Source organism: Gymnoscopelus braueri (genome assembly GCF_963280865.1).
Source record: "Gymnoscopelus braueri genome assembly, chromosome: 20".
Taxonomy (NCBI): domain Eukaryota; kingdom Metazoa; phylum Chordata; class Actinopteri; order Myctophiformes; family Myctophidae; genus Gymnoscopelus; species Gymnoscopelus braueri.
The window spans coordinates 5,880,129-5,902,664 of NC_137622.1; the positions used below are offsets into that span (position 1 = coordinate 5,880,129).

Consider the following 22,536-nt stretch of genomic DNA (forward strand, 5'->3'; position numbering starts at 1 on the left):
TCCATCCTCCCTTCTCCACATTGGGGATTTATTGTAATACACTGTCAAGCCTGTTGTTAAAAGGCGTCCCATAAAGACACGGGGGAACGGGGGTGGGGGAGCATAAATACACCCCCAGCACCACCAGCGGAGCCGCATCCACCGCCGTCACCCCCTCCCCAACCCCCACCCGAGGGACTTTGGTGCGCTTCTTCCAAATAAGCCTCCTTCTCCTAAGCATCTGCACGATCCTTTAATAAGGGGCGGCTTGGTGGCACACTGTGGGTTCTTTATGCTGACAAACACTGTTTAGAAAGTAAACGCCTTTGATTAATGACGTTCTTTTTTTTTTGTCGTGGCTCCCCGGGAAAGCCAGAGGAATTGGATTGAGAGAAGGCTCTGGCATAGACAAAGTGGGGTCAGAAAAATCTTCACTTTTCTTGCAAAGTGATTAAAAAGCTTCTGCTCTTAGTCTCCCTTAGTAGACTACCACTGCTGCTGCTGCTGCAGAGAGAGAGAGAGAGAGAGAGAGAGAGAGAGAGAGAGAGAGAGAGAGAGAGAGAGAGAGAGAGATGAGACGCAAGGACGTATAACTCCCCAGTGTCCAGTGGTGAGGCCCACATCTTAAGAAAGTTAACATAATTTGGACTTGATGAACAATTCAAAGCGAGCCATAACACCATAACAAGATAACCTAGAGGTGTGCATAGCTGATCCGTACGGACATGTACTATTGCATGCAGTACATTCATATACACAGACATCCTCATTAGCATAGTTTTGCCCAAAACTGAATCGTCCACCATCTCCTGTGCCAATCGCTTAGACAGACAGTCAGACACAGGCGCGCAGACAAAATAAGATTGGACGACAAAAGTGCTGAAACGCGATGCTCAGTGCTGGGAAGAGGAGCCCACCAGCATGATTATACCTAAAACATACATGGCAGAACACCGCTGGTAGCTCAGAAAACGCTCTCTGTGGACGCATAGAGCATCCACATATAAAAATGTCAACTTCCTGTGTACTATTTGAAGATCTACAAGCTCGGCACTTGAAATCTTAAAATGACACACAGATGCCTTCCCGGTCTTAATGGGTTAAGTTCCTCCATGACACCGTCCGAGGGGGGGCTTCCGCCAACACGACCCCCGGCGAGACCAAACTTAAACCGGCCTTCAAGGCGGGAAGTCCAGACTTCTTCAATCCTCCCAGGGTTAATTAAAACTAACCTCACAGCCCCTGAAGGCTGTGGCTATAAGTCATGGCTGAGCTGGGAGCACCCGTAGTGTGGCGTGTGGAAGACTGATACTGTGGTGCTGATGTGAGTGAGGGGGAGGGATTACATGTCCGTAATCTTAAACACACCCAGCTGTGCTCCTGTTCCTCTCTTGCACACACTATAGGTAGACCCTCCAGAAAAACGTGGTTATGCGATCATGCGATTATGTGCATAGCATCGTATTATGCGCATTGCATGGCATAATATGTGAAATATGCGGCGCATATATTCACATATTTCGCAACTTTCCACAACTTTCCGCATATTTTGCAACTTCACGCAATTTCACTGCATAAAATCACATAAAAACCCTGCATATTTCATCACAAAATCTAGGATTTTAGCCCGCATAATCAAGGATTTTACAAGGATTTTAGCCCGCATAATCAAGGATTTTTTCCCGCGTTTTTCTGGAGGGTCTATCCTAGGTTTCACGCTTAATTTGAACTGTCTGCACTTTGGCAAGGTGTGTGTATGGGAGAGAGAGAGAGAGAGAGAGAGAGAGAGAGAGAGAGAGAGAGAGAGAGAGAGAGAGAGAGAGGGAGGGGGCAGAAAGTGCTGCACTGCACATTGGGAGGCTAAATCTATAAATGCAATGGCTGAGTCGTCGATTAAACCTGGCTACCATGGTTGCCAAAGCAGTTTACGTGGCAACCCTGGATACGCGTCCTCCAGTCCGACGGAGAGGACGAAGGGAGGGATGGCCCATGAAGGAGGAGGAGGAGGAAGAGGAGAAAGGGTGTAAGGAAGGGGGTAGAGTAGTGGGGCTTGGCTGGCGGCCATTATATTCATCACGACCATGGAGACATGATGTGTGATCCTGACCACCAGCGCCTCTGACCAGGAGAGGAACGTCAGGAGGATTCGGTGGATGTGGGCTGAACGAGGACCATCTAATATTAAGGCATCAATGTGCATGTTGACTACAGTGGTGGAAGAAGTACTTGTGCAGAATGTCCCATTTCACATCTTTGAAAATAGCAGATCTACAAGCTCACAATGTGTCGCATTGTGACGCATTGTGAGCTTGTAGATCGGCTATTTTCAAATGGCCGAAATATATATATATAGTGCTGAAGTGCTTAATGTATCTTTTGTGATAATAATCTAAATCTGCAAAGTAAAGCTAAAACTGTCACATAATTGTAAAAGTACAATATTTGCCTCTGAGAAGTAGTGGAGTAGAAGTAAAAGTATTGATAATGGGAAATACTCCAGTAAAGTAAAAAATCCTCAAAAGTGTACTTAAGTACAGTACTTGAGTAAATGTACTTAGTTACTTTACACCACTGGTTGTTTACTGCAACCTCTTCTGGATTAAGGCCGTTTCATACGGGGGGGGATTGGATGAGCGGGATCGCTGACTCGTTAGGTGGGTGGTGAGGTGTTACCAGCACTAACCAGTTAGGTGGGTGGTGAGGTGCTACCAGCACTAACCAGTTAGGTGGGTGGTGAGGTGCTACCAGCACTAACCGAAGGAGAAGTCAGAAGTTGTACTTCATTTAATCCCCAGAGACCTCCAAACTAGCTCCACGTAGTGCAAATAACAGTATAGTCTCTAGTCTGTCAGACACTTCCTCAATCAGAGAAGTCAAATAGTGAGTTAACATGCAGAGAGGGTGCTGAGGCCAGGGCTCTGGGAGCCTGTATGCTAATGGGGACCTTTAGCACCATCCATACTTGGCAAACAGTGGAGCCAGCTTGAGGGAAAACCTCTGCCAGCCTGTTGGGTGGATTCCATTTATCCTACACATACAGACAGACACACACACACACAGACAGAAAGTATCATTATGCGTTAGGGTCCCAAAGATGTTTTTATTTTTCACATTTTGTTATTTGTCGAGCACTCGGGACCCTTTCCTGGGATGCTTAATTTCTGTCATGGTGGGCTTGTGTTACCTTGACGCGCGCACACACACACACACACACACACACACACACACACACACACACACACACACACACACACACACACACACACACAGCCTCTTCAGGTAGTCCTGTATCCTCTTTGTTGTCTCCCGCCAGCCGTGCTGTTGTTTGAGCTGGAGCCAGCTCCCGCTCCCATCCACCAGCAGATAAATATTACAGACAAATATTTCCCTCCAGTAGCATTTAAACAGCCACCGACGGCGTTCATTTCAATCCATTCGCTGCCACTCAGAGCAAGTTTGTTTTGTTTGCACGCTGTAAGTGTTGCGACCATGGTGTGTGTTCACACAGCTACATCAGGAGAACACAGATTTGAGACTTTGAATCAACACAACAGCAGCAGACTATAGGTTTTAAAGTGATACTCTATGCTGCCATTGGGTCAAGAAAACTGTTGAGGTCAATAATATGTTTACCCTGCGGCAACTCAGGCTGGTGTAAATGCTGACTCTTTTGGAAGGATTGGCAGATCCTAACCCCAACAGTGACCCTATTGGCCCTGACACACTGAAAGTGTCAGCCGCTCGGGTCAATAAACGTACCCATTGTTTTTAACGGCTGTAGCCACACTGCAGGCGCCAAGTGAACGTGTCAAAACTGTTTATTTTCCTATATTAAAATGGCTTAAAGGTAGGGTAAGTGATATTTTTTGGTTAAAACAAAAAGTATTTTGTTAAAAGGTTAAAATACTATATTCTGATAGTAATCATTGCTATAGAGTGTTTTTTCAGTAACAGATGTCTCCCTGTCTCTCCAGCTCTTTAATAAACAGAAAATACATTTTTCGGTAGGTGTCAAAATCTCAGCCAATCAGGAGAAAGTACCCATTTTTAAGCTTAATTTGTATAGTGTTCCAGTTCCAATTTTGTCTGCTCATTTCTTAGTGTCATCACTTCCAATTTCACTTGTTTAATCTGTATCCTGATTGAGTTCTCTGTCCTGGTTGGATAAAATTGGAAATGAAACTGCAACTGAAACGAAAATGCATTTTCTGTTTAATAAAGAGGTGGAGAGACAAGGAGACTCCTAATACTGAACAAACACTCTATAGCAATGAGTACTATCAGAATATAGAGCTATTTAACATTTATTTTAACCAAAGCAAATCACTTACCCTACCTTTAATGGGTGGACGGTGGGTGGATGTCACAAATCCGGACTTGCAAGGTGCACCGTTTCTCTGATCCGTACCCAGGCCTGGCGCTAGGCGAGAACAGAGGAGGATATATATATATATATTTTTTGCCCTCAAAATATTAAGTCAGGTGTCTTTGAGGGTGACAGTGTCGTAGAGTCACGGTTGGTATTTACAACCACGAAGAGCAGCTGAAGTCCTTGTAGTCCAGTACCTGGCCTGTAGACCTGTTTGCAATTTGGTGTTGGGGGAATTTCTCACCTGAACTGAGTCAGTGGGTCCCTAGACATGAAAAATCACGGAGGTGCTTGTCCGCCAGAGTGGCACGAATGGCGCAATGGCCAAATCAAAAATAGCCGCCATCGACTATGATGAAAATCCAACTCTTTTGTTTTTGAGTGTTTAAACACATGTAATACCTCCATTTAGACTAATTGTGGTGTGTGGAATTCATTTCTGATATTGTTATGACCATTTTGGGTGATTTTGACCTTGAAAGGTCATGGTCAAGGTCATTTTGTTATTCTGAAGACCTTGGCCATAACCTGGCCATTGTTAGGAGTAAAAACAGGTGCAATAAGTCTTATCCAACTAATTCTGACATTTAGAATTCCTTTCTGGTATTGTTTGACCATTAAGGATCATCTTGTCATTGAAATATCAATATCAATATCATTATTCAATAACTCGATTCTTTTTTTAACACTTTTATTTTACTTTTTCCTTTTTTTTTTTTTTTTTTTTAAACAAAAGACATGAACATGAAAAAAATTCCAATTATAAATATCCCCCTTTGACTTTTATTTGAATTGGGTGCTTTAATTAGAAAATAAAACATGAAAATAAAAGTGATATACAAATAAAATCATAAGACTAAATCAAATTAATTTTTTTCTCATTCAGTGCAGCATATATGTGTGCATGCAGGTTAGTGTGATGGGTTTTTACATGAAGGTTTTTCCTGTTTTCCATGGCAGAATATAATGCACGGAACTCCAGCAGCACTGCAGCCACATCGCCGAGTGTCACACTTGCCTGCACACTTGCATACTGTGAGCAGACTCGGTGGTAAGGGCTTCAGACATTTGGATGGCAGGAGTGTACCAAAGTGCTCCTCCCATCCATGTTCCATTGCCTCTAGTCTTGCCTCAGTTTCCTTGGCCGTCACAAGCAGGTGGCAAGCCCTATGCACCAGAAAAGCACCTCGTTTGATGTGACCTCTGATCACACTACTTGTGGGAGGGAGAGCATCAATTCCAGCACTGGCACTGGTATAGCTTTCTACCCTGAGGTCATCAAACGTCTCAGCAGTTGTACTTGACCTAGCCCCTGCCCAGACACGTACCAAGTACTTCTCTGCCAATGCTGTGTCTTGTTCTGTCAAGGTGTCTGCCTCTCCAAAGTTTGTTAAATATTGTACTGGGTCAGAAGTCATAGCTGCATGTTTGGTCCCCACCTTGCTCATGCAGTCTTCTCCAGTCAGGATATGTGCCTTGATCACTGTCTTGGCTAGTGGTGCTCCAAGATGAGAGACTGCTTGATGCAGTGGAAGCATGCGCCGCTTCTCACCAGTGCCATACTGCTGCCAGATCTCCTTCATCCCCAGTGCTTGGAAGTATGGGGTGTAGTACAGCAGTAATGCGAAGGTGTCTGTATCATTGGAGACTATGATAACTCTCTTGCTCTGTTTCACACGAACAGCCCACTCCACATGCACCACCAGTCTGGTATCAGCCTCCTCAATCCAGTTCAAGAGGTCTGGGATCTCTTCACCACCAGCTGCCTTTGCTGGGAGCACCTCATCTTCAGAGACAACAGAGCTGACAATGATGGTAGTATTGCGACAGGCTCGACTGCACACCATATCCCGAACTAGCAGCTGGAGATTCCGCTTGTTCTCCTCAGATGCCCAGAACTTGTCAGGTTGCTGAGGGATAGGTGTGTCTCTGTTCATGCCAATGATGTCGATTCCTGTTCTTGAGTCTGTGCGCCGCATGCGCTCCCCTTCCTTTAGAGACATCTCAATGTAGGAATCAAGTATGAGATGGATGAACTCTGGCTCTTCACAGAGGGATAATGTTGAGCTGATGATGGCGTTGATGACAGCACCTAAAGTAGGGAATCGTGCTAGTGGCATCTGCCGTATTTTCGACATGAAGTCTACCACAACATGAGTGGCAAGAGTAGACTTTGGACTCCATTGGGTGAGGTCAAGTTCAGGCTCAATTTCACTGACAAGTTTTGACTTGTTGACATGAGCTGGAAGGTCACCTTCAAACAGGGGAGATGCTGAGAGCACATCATGAGTTAGTACCTGCCGGATGTTCATGCCCCGCTCCTTAGCAATGTCCATACTCTATGTGCCTCGGCCATGTCTTTGGATGAGACTAACTTCTGCTCCTTCAGAATGGTTGTTGGTGTCTTCTTCGGTTGCTTGTTGAACTGCGGTAGCTTCCGCTTTGGTATGGTTGTGCTCATTTTCTTGGTCTTCTCAACTAACCTTTCCTGTCTGTATGAGCAGTACACACGCTCCCCATTTGTGAGACAGTTGAGCAAGCGTGGAGCGACCCCTCGGTCAACAGCTTGCTTTGTGAGCAGATTGTGCAGTGGCACAGGCACATTGACCATTATTGAGTATGGATTCTGACGCTCTAGCACAAAGTCCAGCAGCTTCGACACATTCCGGTTGAATGTAAGGCGGCGAGTGGTACTCAGTGCATGCTGGAGATGGCATTCTGTGTGTTTCATGGTGTGGTTGTTGGTGAGAAGGTTGAGGACATTGGTGATTGACCCAATCTCGTGGAACAAGAGCTCAAACTCTGCCACAGAATTTGCATTGTGTGTGGCTCCTACTACATAGTGACCTCCTGGACCCTTCGACACTCGCTGAATGGTCTGCTCGACCTTCATGTCACCTCCTACAGCGCAGAACCAGCCTGGTCGATCCTGAACAACCCACTGGCCTATAGAGAAGCGCCGGTAGAGCTCAGGATGTGTGAACTCTAGCACCTTGATTTGTTCAAGATACCATGAGCCATGACACAGGTAGTTTATGCAGTCACATTCTGCAAAGATTGGCATGGAGTCCTCGACAGTAGCCGCATGTAGATCCCAGTTTCCTTCTCTTTCAGAGACTACAGCATTCTTGATGACGGCCACCAACTCTAGCCAAACTCCAAAGAATTGGCAGAGCTCTGACTTGGCCTCGCACTCCTTCTCAAACTCCAGAAAGTCCTGATTCAACTTCTCCAATTGTCCAATCAGGGCCTCAAACTGCTCTGGGCAACTTTGATTTGCAGCTAGCGTAGTGTGCAGTGCCTCTAGCTGTGCTAGCACTGGATATGCAGCTTTGTCCTTGTGGTGCCAGAACATCTTCCACTGGAGCGACCTGATCACATCCTCCACAATCAGCATCCCAGTGAGAGCCCGGACATAATGGCTGCCGTTTAACACTGACTCTATCACACCAGGTCCAAACACGGCACACTCAACCAGTGCGTCATCCGGGCCAGAACCTCGAAGCAGTTTTCCCTGGCATCAATAAAAGGGACAGTAAAGTACAAAATCGTAATTTAATTATTGAAAAATGACATTGACATTGATATTTCAATGACAAGATGATCCTTAATGGTCAAAACAATATCAGAAATGAATTCTAAATGTCAGAATTAGTTGGATAAGACTCATTGCACCTGTTTTTACTCCTAACAATGGCCAAGTTATGGCCAAGGTCTTCAGAATAACAAAATGACCATGACCATGACCTTTCAAGGTCAAAATCACCTAAAATGGTCATAACAATATCAGAAATGAATTCCACACACCACAATTAGTCTAAATGGAGGTATTACATGTGTTTAAACACTCAAAAACAAAAAAGTTGGATTTTCATCATAGTCGATGGCGGCCATTTTTGATTTGGCCATTGCGCCATTCGTGCCACTCTGGCGGACAAGCACCTCCGTGATTTTTCATGTCTAGGGACCCACTGACTCAGTTCAGGTGAGAAATTCCCCCAACACCAAATTGCAAACAGGTCTACAGGCCAGGTACAGGATTATTGCCCATGTCTGTCTATCAGTCCCCCCCGGTAAAAAAAACACCAATGACCGCTTTTCTGATACATGCTGAGGAAGGCTTGACGCCGAAACACGTCTGTGAATCATGTGCCTTATTCATTAGAAAGTGATTTTTATTAACTGCCAGTTGAAAATATATATATTTATTGACAAATAGCTCACACTGTCATGTCAAAAAGAGTGTGCAAAATGCTAATACAGACAAACGTGGACTACCACATATTATACATTGATAAATGAGGCCCCATGTAGCCTCGTTCCCAGCCTCACTCATCTGCGAAGAGAAGAGCCTGGTCACGACCTAAAGTAGAGTGTCTATAGGGCAGGACTTCCGTCGTACGCGTTTCCCGAACGATATTCGACCAATCACAACACTCGTTTCATTCACAGAGAATGTAAACAGATTTGTAAAGCATCAACGTCATTTCCTTGGGCGGTACTTCCGCCAAATTCAACCACTTCCGGTTGTCACTTCCTAGACAACCAACAGCTCAGATACGCGATACTTTCTCCCGCGATAAATAATCGATATACTGCAGAAAAAAATCGATATTATTATTATTATTATTATTTTTTTAACGTTTTTTTTTAATAGTTTTTTTTGTGATACGTTGTTTTTTCTACTCTGTATTTGTGTAATGATGATTTTGAACTGTTTGGTGCTATTTTGTGTGTTTATGAATTGAATACAAGGACTATCGTGATATATCGTTGGTGAAATTTCATGCAATATATCGATATTTTCAGATATCGTGATATATCGTTGGTGAAATCTCTTGCAATATATCGAATATCGTGATATCGCAATATATCGAATATCGTCGCATATCGCATATATTGTTATCGTGGGCCTAATATCGTGATATATATCGTATCGTGAGGTACCCATATCGTCCCACCCCTAGGCCCACGTGCATCAAGATGTTGATGAGTGCAAAGTGTCACCAGTTGGTGATCTCACACACACACACAGGTGCGTGTGTGTGTGTGTGTGTGTGTGTGTGTGTGTGTGTGTGTGTGTGTGTGTGTGTGTGTGTGTGTGTGTGTGTGTGTGTGTGTGTGTGTGAGAGTTAGTGAGTGACGTGGAGGCAGAGAAAAGGCCACCATAATGGCATTTCCTCTTCCCTGCATACAATACATTACGAACACATGGGTCCAAAGCGGTCAGGAACCCTGCGTCCTTCACAAAAATCTTGAGTACAACAGTACAACAGTCCTTTTCACTTCCCCGATTGAACCTGGTGCACGATGCCACATGTTTGTTCTGCCCTCGGTCCATTGTGCGAGCTGCCATTCAACAGAAATACGGCCACATATTTCAGCGTTTCAGCTGTAAAGCAACAAGGATGCCATTTCCCCTCACAACGTGAGCATTTGAAAAGAGCTCACATCGCATTGGTTGCTGCTGGAGATTGTAGAAAGTTACAATGTTCTGCACTGTTTGGGGGTTGAAACCCCAGAGGTGCCTCCAAGAGACTCTTTTCTGTTAGTGTCAAATGATTCCGGCTGGTTCACTAAAAAGGTTGCAACACTATTGATTATTATTAACAAGAAATCGTTTGAGACTTTGACCGCACTTTCTGCCGCAAAGGGTTAAACTATTGTTAACCCATTTAGACCGGGAAAGAATCTGTGTCATTTTTAGATTTATTTTGCTATTCAAAAATAGCAGATTTACAAGCTCATTTGAGCTTGTAGATCTGCTATTGGTTTTTTTTAATCGTGACAATTTGTGCAAATCTTTAAAGGTAAAGTAAGCGATATTCTTGGGTATTTTTCATTTTTGTTAAAAGGTTAAAGTATCATATTCTGATAGTAATCATTGCTACAGAGCGTTTGTTTGGTCACAGGGGTCTCTCCAGCTCTTTAGTAAACAGAATATATGTACATTTTCAGGTAGGTGACAACATTTAAGCCAATCAGGAGAGAGTACTGAAAATGCATTTTCTGTTTAATAAAGAGCTGGAGAGACATGGAGACTCCTTTTACTGAACAAACACTCCATAACAATGAGTACTATCAGAATATAGAGCTATTTGACACTTATTTTAACCAAAGTAAATCACTTACCCTACCTTTATATATATATTTTTTTTTTAAAGCGAACATTTGTAAAATATGTTGTTCCAGGGACCCCCAGAAGCAAAGATTTGAGTTACACATGTTCGCTTTAAAAATATATATATTCAAAGATTTGCACACATTTTCAAGATGTTTTAAAAAAATAGCAGATCTACAAGCTCATAGCTTGTAGATCTGTGCTATTTGTGCTATCTGTGCTCTGTGCTATTTTTGAATAGCCAAAGAACTCTAAAATGACAAAAGATGCGTCTGGGTTAATATAGATAGAAGACAGTCCAGGCCGATCTTTCACAGCAATCAGTCATATTCTTGAATATACAAATGTCACAATGTGTTGACAATGGAGCACGTTTCAAATCATCATTGCGTTTGCCTGTACATGTCTTATAGTGACGTCTCTCTATGAAAACGAGTACATTGTTTTTTTCCCCAGTGAGTTTGCTTTTGAGTGACTGCCATCCATCATGGCTGCTCACTCACATCAGCCACGAGGGCTCCCGCTTCTCAGCTCGTCTTATCTCAGTCGTGAAATGTCACACAGATGCAAATGACAGATCTCCGTCGAACGGCATCATATTTCATGAACGGGAAAAAAAGAATCAGCATTGTGCAGTGGTGTTACAGACTAGCAGTGGTGGAAAAAGTACTCTTGAGTAAACGTATCAATACTGCAAAGTAGAAGTACTCTGTTTGTTTATTTAGATGGGACACTTAATGAACAATATTGAACATTGAACAATACAATGTAGTGTAAATAGACCGGAAAACATAAAAACAAGCAACAATAGAGTAAAATCAGTACATTAAATTACATAACACAGGGACAATAAACCATTAATTCCAAAACAGAGGTAGAAAACAGGTACACAAGGTGCAAAGTATTGAATACTGAAGGAGAGCAATAATACCTCAAATTGTACTTTTGTTCTAATCTGTGTTGGTTACGTTAAGGTATAGCATACATCTTAAAACGTATAAACCATTTTAATGTCAGACTTATTTTATTTCCTTTAATTGACTGTTTACTCTTCAGTCAGTACCCCATCATGGGTGTTGAACCATGAGCTTAAATTATGCAAAATTCACCCAGTTAAAAAAAATGTCAATTTGCTTCAGAAATCTCTCCCACGCCCCTGTCCCCTGGCCAAGAGACATCTGTTAAGTCCTTAACAAGTATTAATTGGATAACATATCCAATATGAGAGTGTGTGTGAAATATATCAATATATCAACCAATAACTCATACCAAATATCAACAACGTTTTATAAACAGGGACACACCGCAACCACCAGTCTTTACAAGCACCTTCACAGAAAAACATGGGCAATGTCGCTTAAAATAAGCAGACATGGCAACCAATCATGACGCTTTGCAGAGCCTTTTTCACCAAACACGACCCCTTTCCACAGCCACCGTATGAACAGAAGTGCACGCCCACAATTCAGCCTAAACACGTCCCACAAATGGACAGGGTGTTTCTCAGAGAGTGTTACACACACTCTCAAAAAAATACATGAGAGATGGCAGCTCTAACCAGACAGACAGACGGCATAGCAGGTAAATGAGGAGAAGGAGTGTTGGTCACGTCTGAGGTGGAGAAAGACAAGTGTGTCTTTACTCCTAATCCTCTTAACCAAGTGTTTATCACAGAGACGCTATTTACCACAGTTGCTCAACACTGTCCCTGACGCACGCACGCACGCACGCACGCACGCACGCACGCACGCACGCACGCACGCACGCACGCACGCACGCACGCACGCACGCACGCACGCACGCGTGTGTGTGTGTGTGTGTGCGCGTGCTATCCAGCACATTTGAATTATCACTGGGCTCGATGGCAAGCAAGCACACTCACAGTATCTTTGCTCTTCAAAAGTTCTGCTCAGAAAAAGTGGTTTTGAAGAAAATGCCAGAAAATCTTGTCAGGCAGAAATGGGTATGACCTACAGTCAGTGGTGGAAAAAGTATTCAAATGCTTTCAAAAGTAAAAATATCAATACTGCATTGCAGAAATACTCTGTTACAAGTAAACGTCCGGAATTAAAAATGTACTTGAGTAAAAGTGCAAAAGTATTGGTATCAAAATGTACTTAAAGTACCAAAAGTAGAAAGTACTCATTATGCAGAATGTCCCATTTCAAGTTTTCAAATGTATAACAATCTTTTGAAAATAGCCGATCTACAAGCTCACAATGTGTTGCGATGCGACACATTGTGAGCTTGTAGATCGGCTATCTTCAAATGGCCAACATATAGATAGGGCTGAAGTGGTTAATTATGTTTTGTGATAATAATCAAAATCTGCAAAGTAACTAGTAACTCAAGTTTTCAAATAATTGTAGTGGAGTAAAAGTAAAAATTTTGCCTCTGAGGTGTAGTGGAGTACAAGTAAAAGTATTGGAAATTGGAAATACTCAAGTAATTGCACACACGCTTTGTATAGCGCCTTTATCCAAGGCACTTAACAATGATTGTGCATTACATTCACACACAGATGGCGGAGGAAACCATATGCAAGGCACCAACCTGCTCATCAGGAGCAAATAGGGGTTCAGCGTCTTGATCAAGGACACTTCGACACTAACTCTGGGGGAGCCCAGGATCGAACTGGCGCCTCCCCTCCACACACACACACACACACACACACACACACACACACACACACACACACACACACACACACACACACACACACACACACACACACACACACACACACACACACACACACACACACACACACACACACACACACTTTGCAATTGCTTGTGGCTCCCCTGAGGACAGGGCAGGTATCCTCTTCCTGTCAGCCCCTTTGACTGACGTGGCCGGGTGACAATCCATCAACGTCATCGACCTCCACTCTTTGCCCCAAAAGCAGACGACAAACCCAGGTCCCGCTGGTCCACAAAGATCCGGCTGGAAATGGCATCAGACACCAGGCTGGAGCGGAGCGCTCCCCCCATGTCTGGTGACACAGTGATGTCATGATGAGTTGAGGGTGAGACAAGTGGAACGGCAGTAGCCTGGCATGGCCAGACAACTATCACTGCGTAGATCATACATGGGCAACTGGCGGCCCAGGGGCCACATGCGGCCCCCACCTTCTCTTAATGCGGCCCTTAGGTTAATATCGGAATACTGACATATTATTGATTGATTTTCAGGTAGATCAGCTATTTATGCTACTTTTGTGTGACAAAGAATGGCGAAGTACGGCATTAATTCACGAAAAAAAAGTTAAAACACAGAGATAAGAGGTGTCTGCCCGACAGTATATGCAATGTGGCCCTCTGCAGTGATTGTGGAAATATAGTGGCCCTCTCCATCATCAAAGTTGCCCAGCCCTAGCCTGGTTCCAGAAGAATCTGCCTTTGCAAAATTGCATCGCACTTTAGCCCTCGGCAGATAAGGTCTGGCCCCCCTCCATAGAGATTCCATTTCTCTCCCTCCGCAGTTGTGCGGAACCAACCAGGGCCCAGTATCCAAATGTGGTCGGGCTTATCACCTTATTTGGAGCAATGACGTACAAGGAAGCACTGCTCTGATTGGTTCGTGAACAAGGAAGCACTGCTCTGATTGGTTTAGGTCTAACCAGTAGAGTCCGTTTGGATCTTTTTGTAACCGCCCCTTGGAAAAAAATCTATCGTTGATAGGGACCAGACTAATATCCACGCAGTGTGTCGTGTGATATTGTCTGGCCACGCGAGGCTAGCCCAGCCCTGGCGTAGATATTAGTCTGGAATCTCTGTGTGGAACTTGCATTTCCAAGGGGCGGATTAAAAAGAAATGCCTCCAATTTTGCTGGTTCCTGATTTGGTGCCCCACAACTTCAGGGGCAGCTAAATCCAATCACAACCGAGCGGGGCCAAACTAATCTGCCATGGGCAATTTTTTCGTTTTTGTTTGTCTGGTTTCCAGGTTAGAACGGCAACGCACTTTTTCAGGTGCATTTCCTTTTATTCGTATGTTTATTCAGACACATTTGTTGTTGTAGTTAAAAGATGTAAATGTTATGGGCTCCCTGGTGGCTTATTAGCCCTATGTTTCCTCAACCCTAACCATAACCTGCCCCTAAAACCAGCACTAATGCAAGATGTCATGGGCCTCCCTCACACAGTTAAAACAATCGTTGTATGGCTGCCTTATGCCTTACGTGAAGCATAAGGCTGTTTCAATTCATTTCCTAAGGAAGTCTCGTGTTTTGATAAAGCTGCCTCGCCGCTCTCTGGCTTTACCCGCCCCCCCCCCCTCCACTAAGGCAAGGTCAGCTTTATCAAAACACGTAACTTCCATAGGAAATGAATTGAAACGGCCTTATGCTTCACGTAAGGCATGAGGCGGCCATAAAACGATTGTTTTAACTGTGTGAGGGAGGCCCTACAAGTGCATGTTCACAGAAAAAAAAAACTCTGCTCTACTTTGAGCAGAAAAAATGAAATCTTGTTTTAAATGACACACTGTACTCCTCGGAGCACAGGTCTCCGCCAGGTCAGTAGGTTACTCTGGGCTAGCAATGTTCGGAATTCGCTAATCAGGATGGGACATGACAAATAGGACAGATCCGTCTTGATCACTTGACTATAGAGAATGTGCACCGATATGCGTAATGTTTGGACAAAATCTGTTATAGCGCTTCCTGGTGGCGCTAAAACAGGACAATGTGAAAAGGGGGGCATTTCTTCCTTGGCCTAGTGGCAATGTGCGTGCAAAGTTTCACGGCAATCGCACGCTGTGTTCATGAATTAAGGCATTTTCTTCAAAATGGACCACTCCTGCAAACTTTGGAAGCTAATCATAGCCAATCAGGATGGAATATGAAAAATCTGACAGGCCCCGTTTGGTTTAATGACTATAGAGATACTGTGTGCAGATTTGCGTGATGTTTGGACAAAATCTGTAGGAGTAATATCCCAAAATGTTTTTTTTTGCAAAGATCGGCCTCCTGGTGGCGCTATAACAGGCCCATGTGAAACATTTGGGGTAGAGGTGTGCACAGTTTTACGTCGATTGGGCCAACGGTGCTATCGGACGGACGGACAGGGTGCAATACATAGTCTCTGCCACAAATTCTGCCTGGCGGAGACAAAGAGTGAGAGAAAGTGAAAACGAGTGTAAGGAAGAGCAAGGAACAAGTGACCAGACAATACAAGACCGAGTGGATGATTAGAATGTTTAATGGCTGTACCAATGACAGGGGACCTTTGATAAATGATCATTAAGCAAAGAACAGAGAGGGGGAGAACAAACAAGCAATTACATGTTTGTGCAGCAGGCAGTTGGCCCTAATGTGCTTTGCACAAATTATTGCTTTAATAAACAACCAGTTTCTGGCTGTCAAGCCTGGAAACCTGACGAAACTGCCAGAGTGAATTATGTTCAGTGTGAAACTTACTCTGTGCTCTTGGGATACATAGTTTGTGCATTCGAAACACAAGAGATCAGAAAACAACATGCAACAGGTCTTCTTTCATGTCCCTGAACCGATTGTCTGACAATGGTCGCAATCATCAAGACCTGGAACTGTGTCATTTTTAGATTTGAGCTAAAAAGCATTATTTTACACTTTGGGCTATTCAAAAATAGCAGATCTACAAGCTCATAGCGCGGCACAAGTTTGTAGATCTGCTATTTTTGAAAAATCGGGAAAATGTGTGCAAATCTTTGAATATATATTTTTTTAAAGCGAAATTTTTTAACTCAAATCTTTGCTTCTGGGGGGGTCCCTGGAACAACATATTTTGATGGGGGTCCGCGGCCAAATACATATAATTGTGGGGGTCCTTTACATGAAAAAGATTGAGCACCAATGATATAGAAACATACGTTTTTCAGAATACTGTTGAGATTTAGGAGACATGTAGATTCGGCACAACATTGACTTCAATGTATTACATGAACTCTCCAGCTCCAGTTTGCCTCCCAGTGCATCCATCTACTTCTAATCAGTTCCTGCTTGAGTCCACTTGAACTCAAGGAGGAGCAAAGTCTTCATTCAAAACATATCGTTGCTGTCGGGCAGAAACCTCTTATCTCCATATTTTAACTTGTTTGTGTTTTGTCGTGAATTAACGCCCTACTTTATCATACTACAGCGTCACACCGAAAAGTATCAAAAGCAGCAGATCTGCAAGCTCGAAACGCGGCTCCAAAGCCGCGTTTTGAGCTTGTCGATCTGCTACTTTACCTGGTAGACATTTTCCACCCAACAGTGGACATTTCTCATTACGACGATCCCGCCCTAGAACTCGGTGGCTGCTGACCATTTGTAGAGTGGCAGAGCCTGAACACGATCAGCGACAAACTAATGGGATGTTCTTCTACTAGAGTAGCTATGTGTTTACCAGTGTTATTGATACTCTGGCTTTGATTACTTGGCAAGTTGAGGACTGGCTGAACGTTCTGTCCAGCCGCCCAGATTTAAGCAAACCAACGCAGCTAACGTTTCTGTTTCTGGCTAACGTTTGCAGAGTCATCCAACTTGGAATAAAATAAATAAATACATACATAATAAACAGTGGTGGAAAAAGTACATTTTTTACTTGAGTAAAAGTTGCAATACCACAATATAAAAACACTCTGTTAGTAAGTAATTTTTTTATTTATTTTACAAGTAAAAGGCCTGTGTTCAAAATGTACTTAAAGTACCAAAAGTAAAAGTACTAAAACATTTGAAAATAGCAGATCTACAAGCTTACAATGCGTCGCGTTGTAAGCTTGTAGATCGGCTTTTTTCAAATAGCCTATGTATAAAATAGGGCTTAAGTGGTTAATGTATGTTTTATAATATAATAATTTATATCCGCAAAGTAACTTGTAACAAACGTTTTCAAATAATTGTGGAGTAAAAGTACAATATTTGCCTCTGAGATGTAGTGGAGTAGAAGTAAAAGTATTGAAAATTGGAAATACTCCAGTAAAGTCAAAATACCTCAAAATTGTACTTAAAGGGATACTTCACTTTCGGGCCGGGGACACATTTAAAAAAAATATTAAAAATAAATGAAAAAAGTTATGGAAAATTCATGGCCCCCTCACGCATTAGAGTGTCCTACTAATGCGTGAGGGGGCCATGAATTTTCCATAACTTTTTTCATTTATTTTTAATATTTTTTTTAAATGTGTCCCCGGCCCTAAAGTGAAGTATCCCTTTAAGTACCGTACTTGAGTATATGTACTTAGTTACTTTACACCACTGTAAATAAACAAATAAATAAAGTGCCTTTGCTGCTAGCAATCTCTTCGGGGCAGCGCTTGCTGAGTTTGTGTGTTTTGTCGAGCGAACAGCACAGGGTAAGCATCTACATAAGGACCCATCAAATCCCAGTTAGAGGTTATAATTGTGCTGTTTAGGTTTGATGGAAGGCGAGCGTGGCGGCGCATACAGATGCCTGCGTTAGCGCTCGCCGCGTTTCACCTAGCAAAGCCTCATGCTGCTCGGAAGGCAGCTGATGTCTCTGGCAGCCGTGGCCTTATCGGAGATCATTGGAGGGATATGAGGCGACAATGACAATAACACAGCCCACTGTAATGACATCCCAGGCTTGTGCAGCTGTTGCCAATAAACACGGGCCAAGAGAAATGCCTGCCTATTGTCTCTGTGATATTGTTGCGGATTTGAAGTGACACTCCTCCAAAGGTGTGATTTGAAGGCGGGAGCGAGACACAGATAGCACAGCACCATGATCATTGTTGGGCTATTATTACTTTACTTATTACTCTCTGACAAAAGTAACTTGTTGCACTACTCATTACCTTACTTTTCCGTTACACCCCACACACTTTCAACTCAAAATTTGTACTTTTCAAGTACAACACTAGCAGTTTTTTCCTGTCTTTTCTGCAGCCTATACTGGCAGTGTTTTCACCGTAAAATGGGTGAAGGTTTCAAGAAATGTGTCAGAAATGTGTCTTAGCAATAGGCTCTATGCACAGTAGCCATATTATCACTTATTTCACAGGTGTTACCAATGATACTAATGAAGCCTCTGTTCCATTTAGTGTAGCACAGTAGTTCTCAGATTTTTTAATTTCCACAACCCCCCATAACTCTGAGAGTGTACAAATGGAACCAAATGGACCCTTATGGGTCCATTTGGTTCCATTTGTACACTCTCAGGGTTACACGCCCGTAAGGGACCATTTGGAACCCCCTCAAAGGAACCATGAGGGGCCTGGACCCCAATTGTGTGTGAGTGTTTCCAGTGAGCCAACATGCACAATATCAGCACTATAGAGCACCGAGGCGAAGTCTGACGTAATTTACACATCCTACCTGGGTCGCGTTTTTTCCCCCCGTTCTGAATTCCCATAGACGTGTTTAATATCGCGTCAAATAAGAACTGTGTTCCAAAAATAAACAAATGACCCCGGCGGTTTTACTCTTATGGATATGAAGCATCAACTGACGGTGAAAAAACGCTAAAATTACTTCCGACAAATTAGTTAAATTTTCGCCAGAAGCAGACTGTTTGAAATATGAGTGACTGACTATCATAAACGATACAGAGCCACCTCCCTGACAATATCGCCGAGACAGTTTGTTTATTTTTGGACCACAATTCTTATATGAGACGATTCTAAGATGACCCAATGTTATTCTCCATAGCGAAATTACTTTACGAACCAGGGGATGGACGAGTGACGTCAGGACTTCTGTACTCTGTATCTGACTCTGTTTGACCAGATTGGAACAGAGCCTTCATTAGTATCATTGGCAACACATGTGAATGTCTTCACAATATCTCTGCTGTGCATAGAGCCTATTGTGAGAAACATTAAGAGAAATGTGTGCAGATAAGAACGCCTGCACAAATGAGCGTTGTCAGAGGCATGCATGGCAACAGTTTGTGCATTGTGTGACCAGTCTATATAAGGTGGTGAGGGTGCTGCGGAATACTTTAGATCTTGACAGTTGATAGACAGAGACCTAGAGAGTTATCGAGAGTATAGAGGAAAGCAGACAACAGCCCCCCCACCACCGGCGGCCAAGGTTACCATCTAGCAACCGAGCAACATAATACTAGAGTGACACCACCCGCACAGGCCATAACCGCCCAGCAAGCATGAGCAGCGAGGCCGACATGCAACAACCGCCGCAGCCTGCTAATGCAGCCTCTGCCAAGCAGAAGTTCATTGCAACAAAGGTCTTGGGCACAGTGAAGTGGTTTAACGTCAAGAACGGATTCGGTTTCATCAACAGGAATGACACAAAAGAGGACGTCTTTGTGCACCAGACGGACATAAAAAAGAACAACCCAAGGAAATACCTTCCCAGCGTCGGAGACGGAGAGACCGTGGAATTCGACGTGGTCGAAGGGGACAAGGGAGCGGAGGCGGCCAACGTCACCGGCCCAGGAGGTGTTCCGGTGCAAGGGAGCAAGTACGCCGCCGATAGGAATCACTACAAACGCTACAAACCACAAACCGGAGACTTTCCGGACAACTACCAGAGCAGCGGTGAGGGTGAATCCACCAGCGGCGGTCGTGACAACAGAGAGCGCCCCAGAAGGAGAGATGCTGCAACAACAGCACAGGCACGCCCTCCTACACCAGCTGTCGTTGGCCCCCGGACGCCAACGCACCATGAGGAGAGATGACTGAGGTGAAGGTGACGAGATTCAGAGAGCTCCAGACCAGGGCAGCCAACCAATGAGGCAGATACCACAGGGGCTTCGAACCACATTTTAGACCAAGGTGTCCACCCTCTCCCAGAACGGCACGGGATGGAGCGGAGGCAAAAAAAATTAGAACTAGGGTGGCGACCGAGGGCGGCTAGAACCGAGAACCCCGTCAGCGCCGTAACTTCAGCTACTGCCACAGATGTTTACAGGCCGGTGGAAAGCCTGGCCGGCAGTTCAAGGAGGCAGAGACAGGATGCGAACATCCATTGGGAAAACATCCACTCCTGACGCCCCAGCAGTCTCAGTAAGAAAGAACATGCCCACCGACACCCGCCATCTCTTACCATCGTCCTTTTTTTTTTACGGTTTTGGCGTCTGTGTGTCTCCGGAGAAAATCTTGCAAACTGCTGGACTGATGGACCGACTGACACACTGTTGCCAGGCTCAGAATTGTCAGCTTTATTGTCACATGACAAGTTTACAGAAGTAAAAGAGTGGGTGAAATGTGTTTTCGTGCATAATTCCCATCGTATTGTTATTTCTGGGAGAAGAGTGGGGGGAGGGGGCAAGGGGGAAAGGAGATCAATCAGAGAATCTCACATAGAATCCCACTTAGTTTTTATTTTGTTCACATAATGTTCTATATTGGACGTCAAAGGGGCTTGTTTGTTTGTGTGTCTGTCCAGAGCTAATCTTGCAAACCACTGGACCGATCTATGCCACATACAGGTTCACATAGAATTCCACTAGTTTTTATTCACACTATATTCTATATATATTGAAATATTTAGCTTTATACCTTTTTTTTAAATAATGGAAGCCATGGGGCTTGGAGGTGTCTGTCAGTCGATAATATTGCAAACTGATCAGTGGCCAGGCTTTATCACACACTCGCTGTTCACGTCAGCTAGCACTGGTTCTCAACGTAACTCTGAGAGATTTGAAACCAAATGGAACCAAAATTAAATTAACACTGAGAATTGTACAGTGTAGAGGGGTCCTAAAGTTAAAATAAAACAAACAACAAGTTACATTTGTACACTCTCAGAGTTACATACCTATTTGGACCCCTGGTGGGCCCCGGACCACATTGGCTAGCCTCTTTCAGAGCCACAAGTCCTCTATGACTCTATTGGTTCTCAAAGTGGGGCCCCGGGAACCCCAGGGGCCCTTGAGTAAAAAAAGTAGTTTTTTTAATGTAGTTAATGTAGCATCGGTGCAAACATTGTACATGCTATTTTTGAAAGATTTTGAAACATCAAAAATGGTTGGAAACTTTTCTCTCTTGTGGGGGTCCCTGGTACACTGTGGCCCAATACATCAATTTAGGGGTCCATGGCACAAAAAAGCTTGATAACTAGTCTATGAGATGCGAGGAATCGGATGGGGGTTGAATCCTGGCCTGGAGCCTTGCTGAAATATGGAGTTATACATCATACTTCATGAAGCTATGCAGTTCTTGGACACATTTTCTTTTTTCTCTTATTCCTTTTTTTGGATCAACAAGGAATATTGACGATCCTGAGCAATAAAAAACAAATTAACCACTTAAACCCCATATGGTTAACCAGAATCCCTCAGGGCTCTATAATAGTGACTTTTCTGTTTTCTGTTTTCTGTTATTGTGGGGAAAGCTTTCGCTGAAAAAAGCCGATCGACAAGCCGATCGACAAGCTCCCAACACTAGGATGCTGGGGTTTAAGTGGTTAAACTTAACGATCCTCACATCCTTTGCACCACCCATGCTTTTGACCAGATTACCACAGATTTGTGTGCTGAATCTATAGATACAAGCCTGTTTTTTTTATTTCATGTTGAATTCATTTTTATTTTTGACAGCCACAGCTACAGCTTGACATTCTCAAACGCAAGCTCAAATATAAGTAAAAGCAAGAAGAAAATACAGCTTTAAGACACAATTTAAAGCTACACATCCTGGTTCATCTAATTTATTTTTATGTTTTACTGAAGGTCAAATATATGAAGTCAACAGACGTTTTGGATTGTAAGCTGTTAGTTGATGTTGCTAGTCCTTTTTTTTTTACCTGGATAGGCTATCCCAGTTAGATTGTTCTTACTCTCTTCTTACTCTTTTGCCATTAAGATGTTTCATCTATCACAGGGTAGTATTCTGTGCCAATAATCCCCTTTTGGGCTAGACTGACTCAGCTAGACTCGGCTTTAGCCTATAGTGGCTACGCCTATTCCTTAAGGTGCTGTATAGGCCCCAAGTGTCATTTTGTTTGTCTAAAACAAAACCTTTTTTTTTTCCAAAAGATAAGGCTCTATATTCTGAAAGCCGAATTGTACTCTGTTGTCATTTTAACTGCTTTCATATTATTTTATGTAGCTAGCTATAATTGGGTAGTCTACTATTCTGTGCCAATATACTGTAGTTTGGGATTAGACTATTCCTA

At 43.5% G+C, this 22,536-nt stretch overlaps 1 pseudogene across 1 annotated transcript; it reads left to right on the forward strand.

Annotated features, from left to right (window-relative positions):
* The first annotated feature begins 19,561 nt into the window (after positions 1 to 19,561).
* Positions 19,562 to 20,274, forward strand: LOC308076410 (Y-box-binding protein 1-like; annotated as a pseudogene). Its single transcript has one exon. The product of its transcript is annotated as a Y-box-binding protein 1-like (transcript).
* Positions 20,275 to 22,536: the final 2,262 nt, after the last annotated feature.